A 10,436-nucleotide genomic window follows, 5' to 3' on the forward strand; every position below is an offset into this window, starting at 1 on the left:
ATATTAACTCTCACCAAAAAGGATGAGAAGAAAACATGCTCGAACTAATACAGAGCCTCTACAAAAGGAAACTGTAGCTAACAACATACTTAATGGTGTACAATGATTGAGAACAAGGCAGGAATGTCAACATTCACCACTTACATTCAGCCTTGTAGTAGAGGTCCTAGGCAGTGCAATAATGCAAGAAACAAATAAAAAGCACACAAATTTGAAAGGGAGACATAGACTATGTGTGGTAGCATGATTGTGTATAGAGAAAATCTTAAAAAATTTACAAAAAAAACTACTAGAACTTGAATTAGAAGTCAGAGAATATACAAGGTATGTAATAAGGTAATATACAAAATCAATCATTTCTAACAACGGAGCATTGTGGATTGAAAATAAGAGCATTAAATCTGAAATACTGCAAAATAGATCCAATGAAATACATGTAAGACCTGTAGACTGAAACTATAAAACACTGCTAAGAGAAGTTAAAAAGATAAATAGAAAATATGCCATTTTCACAACTAGAAGAGTCAGTATTAAGTTATTCCTTTCTCCTCAAACTGATTTTTAGATCCCATGCAACCCCAGTCAAAAATGCCAGCAGGTCTGCTGGCAAAAAAAAAAAAAAATCTTAATTTTCTTTCATCTGAGAAAGTTTTTATCTCCATTCCTGATGGATATTTTTGCTGTATATAGAATTCTGGATTAATAGTTCTTTCCTGTCAGTGTTTAAAAAATGCTGTGCCAGCGTGCCTGGGTGGCTCAGTCAGTTGAGTATCTGATTTTGGCTCAGGTCGTTATCTCACAGTTCATGAGTTCTAGCCCCGAGTTGGGCTCTGTGCTGACAGCTCAGAGCCTGGAGCCTGCTTCCGATTCTGTGTCTCCCTCTCTCTCTGCCCCTCCCCCACTCATGCTCCGACTCTCTCTCTCTGTCTCTCTCTGTCTCTCTCAAAAATAAATAAACATTATAAAAAACTGTTTCTTAAATGCTGTGCCAATTCCTTTGGCTTCTTTGGCTCTAATGACAAATCTGCCATAATTTGAATTGTTGTTCCTCTATAGGTAATGTGTTGATTTTCTGTGGCTGCTTTTAAGGCCTTTCTTTGTCTTTAGTTTTTCACAGTGTGAGTCTGATGCATTTAGGTGTGGATTTCTGTAGTTTAATCTGTTTGGGGTTCACCAAATTTCTTTACTCTGTAGGTTTATGTCTTTTATCAAATTTGGTAAGTTTTCAGCCATTATTTCTTCAAATATATATATATTTTTTAATTTTTTAATATATGAAATTTACTGTCAAATTGGTTTCCATACAACACCCAGTGCTCATCCCAAAAGGTGCCCTCCTCAATACCCATCACTCACCCTGCCCTCCCTCCCACCCCCCATCAACCCTCAGTTTGTTCTCAGTTTTTAACAGTCTCTTATGCTTCTTCAAATATATTTTTACCTCTGCATTCATTCTCCTCTACTCTGGGATTCTAATGACACAAATGTTAGATCTCTTATCATTACCCCCACAGTTCCATGGGGCTCTGTTCATTTCTTAAAATCTCTTCTTTCCTCTCAGTTTTTATGTTGGATAATTTCTATTTATCTCTCGTCAAGTTTACAGACTCTTCTGCACAATCTCAATTTTGCTACTGAGTCCAATAAATTTTTTATTGGTTATTGAATTTTTCTAAAATTTCCATTTATTCTTCTTTATGTCTTTTGTTTCTTTCCCGAGACTTTCTACCTTTTTTTAGGTTTATTTATTTTGAGAGAGAGGGAGAGAGAGTGCAACAAGCAGGGGAGGGGAATCCCAAACAGGCTCCATGTGGTCAGCACAGAGCCCGATGCGGGGCTTGAACTCACGAACTGTGAGATCATGATTGAGCTGAGTTCATGAGCCAGACGCGTATCCAACTGAGCCACCCAGGCGCCCTAGACTTTCTGCCCTTTTATTCATTTCAAGAGTGTTTTCTCTTACTTGTTGGAGACTTTTATAACAGCTGTTTTAACATCTTTGCCAACTATGACTGTCTGTGTTGTCTCAGCATGGGCATCTATTGTCTTTCCTGATGCAAATAGAGATTTTACTGGTTTTTCTTCTACCAAGTTATTTTGTATTGTGTCGCAGACATTTTGGGTGTTATGAGTCTCTTGATCTTCTTTAAGTCTTACAGAAGAAGTTGGCCTTTTTTTTTTTTAATCAGGCAGTTGTGGTTTCAAGTTCCTTTTCCCCAGTGTCTGTGGCCCCCATCTTCTCTGTGTGACTGAACTGTCCCATAATTCAGTTGTCAACATCAGTAGTGTGCTATAGGGTCATATCCATGAATACACAGTATGGGGATTGAGCCCAGTGGTTTACAAACAACTTTATGGTGTCACTTCCCCATGTTCTTCCCTCTCCATGATCTAGGCAGTACTTTTTGGTTCTCTGGGCCCCCCAGAGTTTTAGGCACCTGCCTAAACTCTCCCTCAGAGTTTTAGGCACCTGCCTTCCCTGCTATTATTGTACCATTGTTGTTGCCATGGGGCAGAGAGAACAGAGAAGAAAACATACCCTCTCAGAGCGTTAGGAGACCCCCATCCCCATTCCTCAAGCCAGAAGTAGAAGGGCTTCAGCTAGCTCATTCTCTGTCCTCACCAATACGCACTTCAGCATTTCAGGCTGCACTGAGTCCAGAGTGGAAGCTACCAAATAGAAAAATAGATGGTAAACTCATGGCCATTTTGGCGTTCCAATTCTTTTTTATTTTCTTCCCCAATTCTCCTGCTACTAGTTACTTTCCAGAGGCTTCATTGCTATTCTGAATTCAGTCCAGATGTTATACCTGCATTCATTGGGAGAGACAGGATGGAGAATGCTAGTTTTTGTCTTGCCTGGAACTAGAACTTCCCACCAGCCTTTTTAAAATTATTATTATTTTAAATAAATTGTGAAAAACAAATAATACAATTACAAAATGGGCAGAGGACCTGAATAGACACGTTTCCAAAGAAGACATACAGATGGCCAACAGACACATGAGAGGATGTTTGATATTATTCAGTATTATTTCAGGGAGATGCAAATAAGGGCCATGATGAGATATCACCTTACATATGTCGGAATGGCTGGTGTCAAAAAGACAAGACATAGTAAGTGCTGGCGAGGATGTGGAGAAAATCTCATGCACGATTGGTGGGAATGTAAACTGGCGTGACCAGTGTGGAAAACTCAATGAAGATTCCTCAAAAAATTAAAAATAGAATACTACATGATCCAATAATCCCACTACTAGGTATTCATCCGAAGAAAACAGAAACACTAATTTGAAAAGATGCATGCACCCACTATGTTTATAGCAGTATTATTTATAGTAGCCAAGATATGGAAACAACCCAAGTGTCCATGGATTGAAGAATGGATAAAGATATAGTGTGTGTGTGTGTGTGTACACATTATGGAATATTACTCAGCCATAAGAAAGAATCAGATTTTTCCCTTTGCAACAATATGGATCTAGAGGCTATTATACTAAGTGAAATAAGTCAGACACAGAAAGACAAATGCCATATTATTTCACTTATATGTAGAACATAAACAACAAAACAAATGAACAAATGATCAAAAACAAAAACAAAAACAGAAACCCATAAATACAGAGGACAAACTGATGGTCGCCAGAGGAGAGGAAGGCAAAGGGGGGATGGGCAAAATGGGTGAAGAGGAGTGGGAAGTACAGGCTTCCAGTTATAGAATGAATAAATCAGGGGCTCTGTTGGGCTTCTGACTTGGGCTCAGGACCTGATCTCAGGGTCTGTGGGTTTGAGCCCCATGTCGGGCTCTGTGCTCACAGCTCAGAGCCTGGAGCCTGCTTCAGATTCTGTGTCTCCCTCTCTCTCTGCCCCTCCCCTGCTTGCTCTCTGTCTCTGTCTCTCTCTCAAAAATAAAGAAACATTAAAAAAATTTGTTTAAACAGAATGAATAAATCACATAGGTGAAAGGTACAGCAAAGGGGATAGAGTCAATGCTATTGTAATAGTGTTGTATGATGATGGATGGTAGCTACCTTGTGGCTGAGCAGAGCCTAACACACGGTCAAATTACCATGTTGTTTGCCTGAAACTAATGTAACATTGTGTGTTACAATGTGTGTTAAATTCATGCTAGAAGAAACCCAATATAGGCAGAGATGGATTCTAAGGGTATCAGATCAAGGAGAACACAATACAACATTGGGTTGGGGCCAAACTTAGGTAGCCCTGATATAATACACTTTCCATAGGTTTTTGGACTTAATGCTACCGTAGATTGTTTCAGCAGTAGCCCCAGGGAATCATGCCATTTTGTGTGTCAGGCCCTCGTGTAATTCCTTCCACGTTGATTTTGGCTTAGCTATTTGACTTGCTTTGGCCAATGAGACGTTAGCAAGTGTGATACAGACGGAAACCTAAAAAGCACTTGCACATTGGGGTCTGCCCTCTCTTTGCTCTTTTTGGACTCGCTTCCATGTTGAAAGAGCACAGACAAATCTGCTGAAGACACACGGCCCAACCGACAGCCAGCACCAACTCCAAGTCATGTGAACGAGGTCACCTAAGACCAGCATCCTCCAAATAATCTGTCAACTGACCAGAAATGCACAAGGGAGCCCAGCTGATGCCATGGAAAGCAGAAATGAGTTGCCCCAGCCGAGCCCAGCCTAAGTTGCTAATCTACAGAATCATAAATACATAAATGATAAACATACGCCCTAAGTTTTGTTATACAGCAAAAGCAAGCAGAGACAAATGTATTAGTTTGAGCAGCTGGAAGTGGTCTGTTTACTAAGTTGGTTGGCTGACCCCTGTGGACAACAATGATGTAAGTTGATAATGTAAGTTTTGTATTTCAGTGCAAAATGAAAGACAAAAGAGAAAAAAATAAAGTTCACGCAGATTAAACAGATTCATGTATCATTTGGAAAAGAGAAATACAAACAAAAAAATACTGTGAAAACTGAATTTAAAATTTATTTGGAGATGCAGTGAATCTCCAGATAGCTAAAACTACCTTCGAAAATAAAAGTTGGCGGACTTACATTACCTCATTTCTTTACATACCGTAACACTGCAGTAGCCAAGACAGGGTGGTATTGTCCTAAGGATAGGTAAAGAGGTCATTGGAGCAGAGCACAGTCCAGAAGTAGACCCACATATAGTGGTCAGTTGACCTTTGACAGATGTCCCGAGGTACATCTATGACAAAATGATAATCATTTCAACAAAATGAAAGGTGTTGCTGCAACAACCGAGTGTCCGTAAGTGGAAAGTAGTGAACTTTGACCTTCTCAAATCGCAAACAAAAATCAACTAAAATGGATCATAAGAAAAGTGAAAACCGTAAAAGTTCTAGAAGGAATCATCGGGTGAAAACCTCATGATCTCGAGGCAGACAAAGATTTCTTAGCTTTCAGAAAGTATGAACCATAGAAGAAAATAGGGATAAATTGTCCTTGACCCAAATTGAAAACCTCCATCGTTGAAGAAGTAAAACGAGAGCCCCTAGTGAGTACAAAAACGCACATATCCAACCGAGGACTTGTACTCAGAATACAGAAAGTTTCCTTACAGGTTAATAAGAAGAAAAACAACCCAATAAAAAATGGGCAAAAGATTGGAGCAGAAATTCTTCACACCTGGCCAACAAAAACACTTGACAAACAAACAAACAAAACCTAAGAACTTGCTCGGCATCAGTGTGATAGGGAAATGCAAGTGAAAATCACTGCACGCCCACGAGGATGGCTATAGTTGATACTGACAAAACCAAATGTTGGTGCAGATGCGGAGCAACAGGAACTCTCAGGCATCTTTGGTAGCGACTGTGGAATGGTTGAACTACTTTGGAAGACAGTTTGGCGGTTCCTAAGTCACATCCCCACTGTGATGTCCCGGCAATTCATCTCCGGGGTGTCACACGAAAACTCGTGTGTGAAATTCACAGCAGCTTTATTCGTAATAGCATGAAATTGTCAAAAACCTACATCTCCATCAAAAGATGGATGGATAAACAAATTGTAGGATACACAGACAACAACAAAAAAAATGAATGAACCCCTGACAAATGCAACAGCATAGATAAATCTCAAGATCATTATGTTGAGCGAAAGAAGCCAGGCTGAAAAAAATACACATACTTGTGTGTGTTCTACTTGTGTATGAAATTCTAGAAAAGGCCAATCTACTCTACAGTAGTAAACAGCGATCCTTGGCTGCCTGGTGGTGAGAGAGTTAGATATTGGGAAGGGATACAGGGGACTTCTTGGAGTAATGGTTAAGTTCGAGATCTTGATTGTGGTGGTGGCTACAGGATCGCATGAAGTCATCAGCTCATCAATCAATCACAAGTGAAACTGAATAACTGAATACTTAAATGGGTGCACATTTGCTGCATGTAAATTATACTTCAAAATTGTTTTTTTTTTCAATGCTCAAATGTTTATTGACCATTTCCTAAGTGGTAGGAACTGGTTGGTTGAGAAGAATGACTGTAGCAAGAAGAATTGGGGGTGTCTCGAATGTTTCTGGCTGAAGTGGTTGAGAAAAGGATGAATTAAGAGAGGTAAGGATCCAGGTAGAGGGGCAGGTCTGATGAGTGTGTGTGTGTGTGTGTGTGTGTGTGTGTGTGTGTGTGTGAGAGAGAGAGAGAGAGAGAGAGAGAGAGAGAGAGAGAGAGATCCTGAGTTGGCATCTGTTGGCCTCAGAATTTACCCCTTAGAAGATTGGCAATTTTATGAACTCTCCTGCTCGATAATGTTTGCTATTAGCACTGACAGACTGCCTGGTGTTTGATTATTTGCTCCCCCACGTGAACAGCCTCTGGGAAAGGCCACGTGCCATCATCAGTGCCCCGACCTAGTGGCTGTGTTACTTCTGCTATTTACACTACCAGCTTAGAGCTCCTATGGATTGAACCAGGCTACCCCTACCCCAGGTCACCCAGATTTCTCTACTCATTCCACATTTCCCCCAAATTCAAAGATGATACATGACTGTCACAGTTTGGGGAGCAATGAACTTGGCTTCAGTTCTCTTTTGCCAAACCACCTGCCAAGTAAGTGGGGACAAAAAAACTAAAATTTATTGTGGCTTTCCCAGGAAGACGTATCTACCTCGGGGATGAATGCAGGATGGCAGTTTTGTACTTGTTGACTCGGTGATGTAAATCTTCGGGTGAAATCACAGCTGGTTGTTAGCAAAGCTGTGCAGATCGAGTGGGCCGTGTAAGTAAGCGCCCTCAGTGCACCCACTCGTGACAAACATGCTGTGACTCTGTCGCCCCAAATTGCCTTCTTCAAACACAACTGTTCCCTCAGTATGTTTTCTCTGTGTGATATTAATGACCGTAGACTATTGAATCAGCGCTTCCCTGGAGGTTGGCTGATTATACTAGGTGGGGAATGTTCTCTGCACTGTTTATCTTGCCTTCCTCCCCTTCTAAGGCAAAAGCCCCCATCATGGAAGGCTATGATGACTTTGGAAGGTGGCATGCATATGGCACCTTCAACTTAAAGCCAATGAGATCATTCACTCTCACTGACAGCCATTAGCTCGTCTAATGGACTTGGCAGGTTCAGTGAGCTGGGTAACTCCTACAGTGCCATTAAATCACGCTTGCTTGTTCAGCCTGTGTGGGACACGCTGGGGTTAGACCCAGCATTGCATGGGAGTCATGTGGTCTCTTCCCTCAAAGAGTTTACAGTTGAGTGGGAACACCACACACAGAGAACTAGTCAAGTATACACATCTTTTTGGTCACCTACGGGGAAGAGAATGACTATTGAATTCTCCAGTAAGCTAGACCGATGTTTGGGTCATACATTTATTTAATTAACTTAATCATCTCAGTTATAAGCATAGACGAGGAAGCTGTGTCGACGGGGATAGTGACCTGTGGAGCCAGGTTTCATAGGTAAGCTTGCTGACTCCAAACACATTCTTTTTCCACTGCCTCAAGGCCGCAGGGAAGAATGCTAATAAATTCATGGATCGGGGCTCTGTTGATGTTTAATGTGACTGGGACGTTTTACCTTTGGTGGGGAGGGGCATAACTTGTCTGCTATCTTCCACTCATTAAAACTGCCATAAAAAATAGCATATGCATTTAAAAGCAGGGAGCCATCCTCACATAGAATTTCTTCTACCGATGGAAATTATAGCATCTCTGGGTGATCGGGGACCATGCTGTGGTTGTCCAAGCGGTTCAGACAAAGCCCTCAGCCGCGGTCCCTCAGCCATAAATGCTGCTTATAGCCATCAACGTAAAGCCCCGGGGCTCAGGCTGTTCCCCAGCCAAAATAAATACGGCTTATTTGGGACAAGAGAAGTTTGCCTCATCTTCTCTTGAGCGATTTCACGCTGCAGGCTGCTGTTTGGTTCCATATGCCTCTCTAGGGAACTCTTGGACCTCAAATCGCTCCCCCGCTCCTCTCTGCTTAGCTCTCTGGACCGCCTGTCCACCGCCTCCTAGGCCACACACCTCCCAGATGAGGCCTTGGGACTCAACATTTACATATTTTGATTTCTAGGAAGTTAAACCATTTTATTATTTTTTTTTTAAGTTTATCTATTTTGAGAGAAAGAAAGAGCATGCAGGAGCAGGGAAGGGGCAGAGAGAGAGAGGGAGAGAGAGACTCCCAAGCAGGTTCCAGGCTGTCATCGCAGAGCCCGACGCAGGGCTCGATCCCACGAACTGTGAGATCATGACCTGAGTCGAAACCAAGAGCTGGACGCCTCACCGACTGAGCCACCCAGGGGCCCCATTATCATTCGTACTGCAAAAAACCAGCTGAGTTTTATCTATCTGGAGAAATTTTCGAATTTTCACAGATCTGCCAGATTTCCCCGGCTTTTGTCTACCTGAAAATGTCTTTATCTCTATTTCATTTTTGAGGGATACTTTGCTGGATAGAGAGAAGTCTAGTTTGACAGCCTCCCAAGCCCCGCCTTCCAGCTCTTTAAGGAATTTCCACCATCTTCTTGCTTCCATTAGTACTGATGAGACATCAACCATCACCCTTACTGCTTGCCCTTGTGTACAATGTGCCGTGACCCCACCCCTCCTGACTGCTCTCAAGACTTTTTCTTTATCTCGAATTTTCAGCAGTTTGGCTTTTAGGTGCCTGTCTGTGTTTTCCTCTGTTCTTCTCTTGCTTGGGCTTTATTGAGTAACATAGATCTGTGGGTTGATATCTTACACCAATTTTGGAAAGTTCTGAGCCATTACTTCTTCAAATATAGCTTTTATCTATTCTCTCTTTCCTCTGCTTCTAGAATTCCAGTTACAAGTGCATCAGACTTTCTCTGGTCCTAAATATCTCAAACCCCCAGTTTTGTTCCTCCTTGTGTTTCAATTGGGATCATTATCATTCAGGTTGGAGGCTCCTTGTCTTTGCGTTCACTGGTTTTTGTTGCCTCCGCTGTGTCTAATCTATGGTTAAATCCGTTGAATGGCTTCTTAGTTTCTGATGCTGTATTTTTCATTTTCTTAGGTTTTTTATTTAAAACAAATTTTTTTTTACATTTATTTGTGAGAGACAGTGAGAGACAGCATGAGCAGGGGAGGGGCAGAGAGAGAGGGAGAGACAGAATCAGAAGCAGGCTCCAGGCTCCGAGCTATCAGCACAGAGCCCGACACGGGTCTCAAACCCACAAGCCATGAGATCATGACCTGAGCTGAAGTCAGACAATTAACCGAATGAGCCACCCAGGCGCTCCATTCTTAGGTTTTTTATATTTGCATCTCTCTGCTCAAACTCCCCATCTGTTCACACATGACATTGACCTTTTCTTTTAGACTATTTAACACATTTACCATAGTTTTAAGGCCCCTGCCTCTTTCCAACACCTGAGCCATCTCTGTGTCGGCTTTTACTGAATTTATCTCTTGTTGATGGATTACATTTTGTTTCTTCTTGGCATGTCTTTTAGAGTTGTAGGCTGGGCATCACGTATGAAGGAACGGAGCAGCTGAACTAAGTAATACCCTCAGAGAAGAGGGCTCCGTTTCTGTTGGCCTATCGGTGAGGGTGGCACCGTCAACCTTAACGTAGGCAAGCTGGGCTGGGCTTCCTTGTGGCTGTAGTTAAACTCATCTCCCACTGGCCTCACAGGTTTCGAGGGTGTGATCAAGACTTACCCTGCAGTCTGAGCACTGGTGAGACGCCGGACATCTCTTTATACCTCGCAGCCTGCCCCCAATTTCTGAACACAGGAGACCTCTCAGGCTTCCGGACTGGCTTCCAGCTTCTCGGGTCGCTGAGGCGTCCTCCTGGCTCTCCTGTCCCGGCTCTCATGTTCTCATGACCCATGTCACCCTGCTGTGTGGACTCCCGCTTTCAGTGGGCCGAAGCGTGTGCTTGGTGAGGCCTGGAGTGCCTTCGAGGGGTTCCTCTCAGCCTTTGGCATGTGGTTCTGTGAGGGCTCCTGGTGGG

The sequence above is a fragment of the Panthera tigris genome, chromosome A2, assembly GCF_018350195.1.
Source record: "Panthera tigris isolate Pti1 chromosome A2, P.tigris_Pti1_mat1.1, whole genome shotgun sequence".
Taxonomy (NCBI): domain Eukaryota; kingdom Metazoa; phylum Chordata; class Mammalia; order Carnivora; family Felidae; genus Panthera; species Panthera tigris.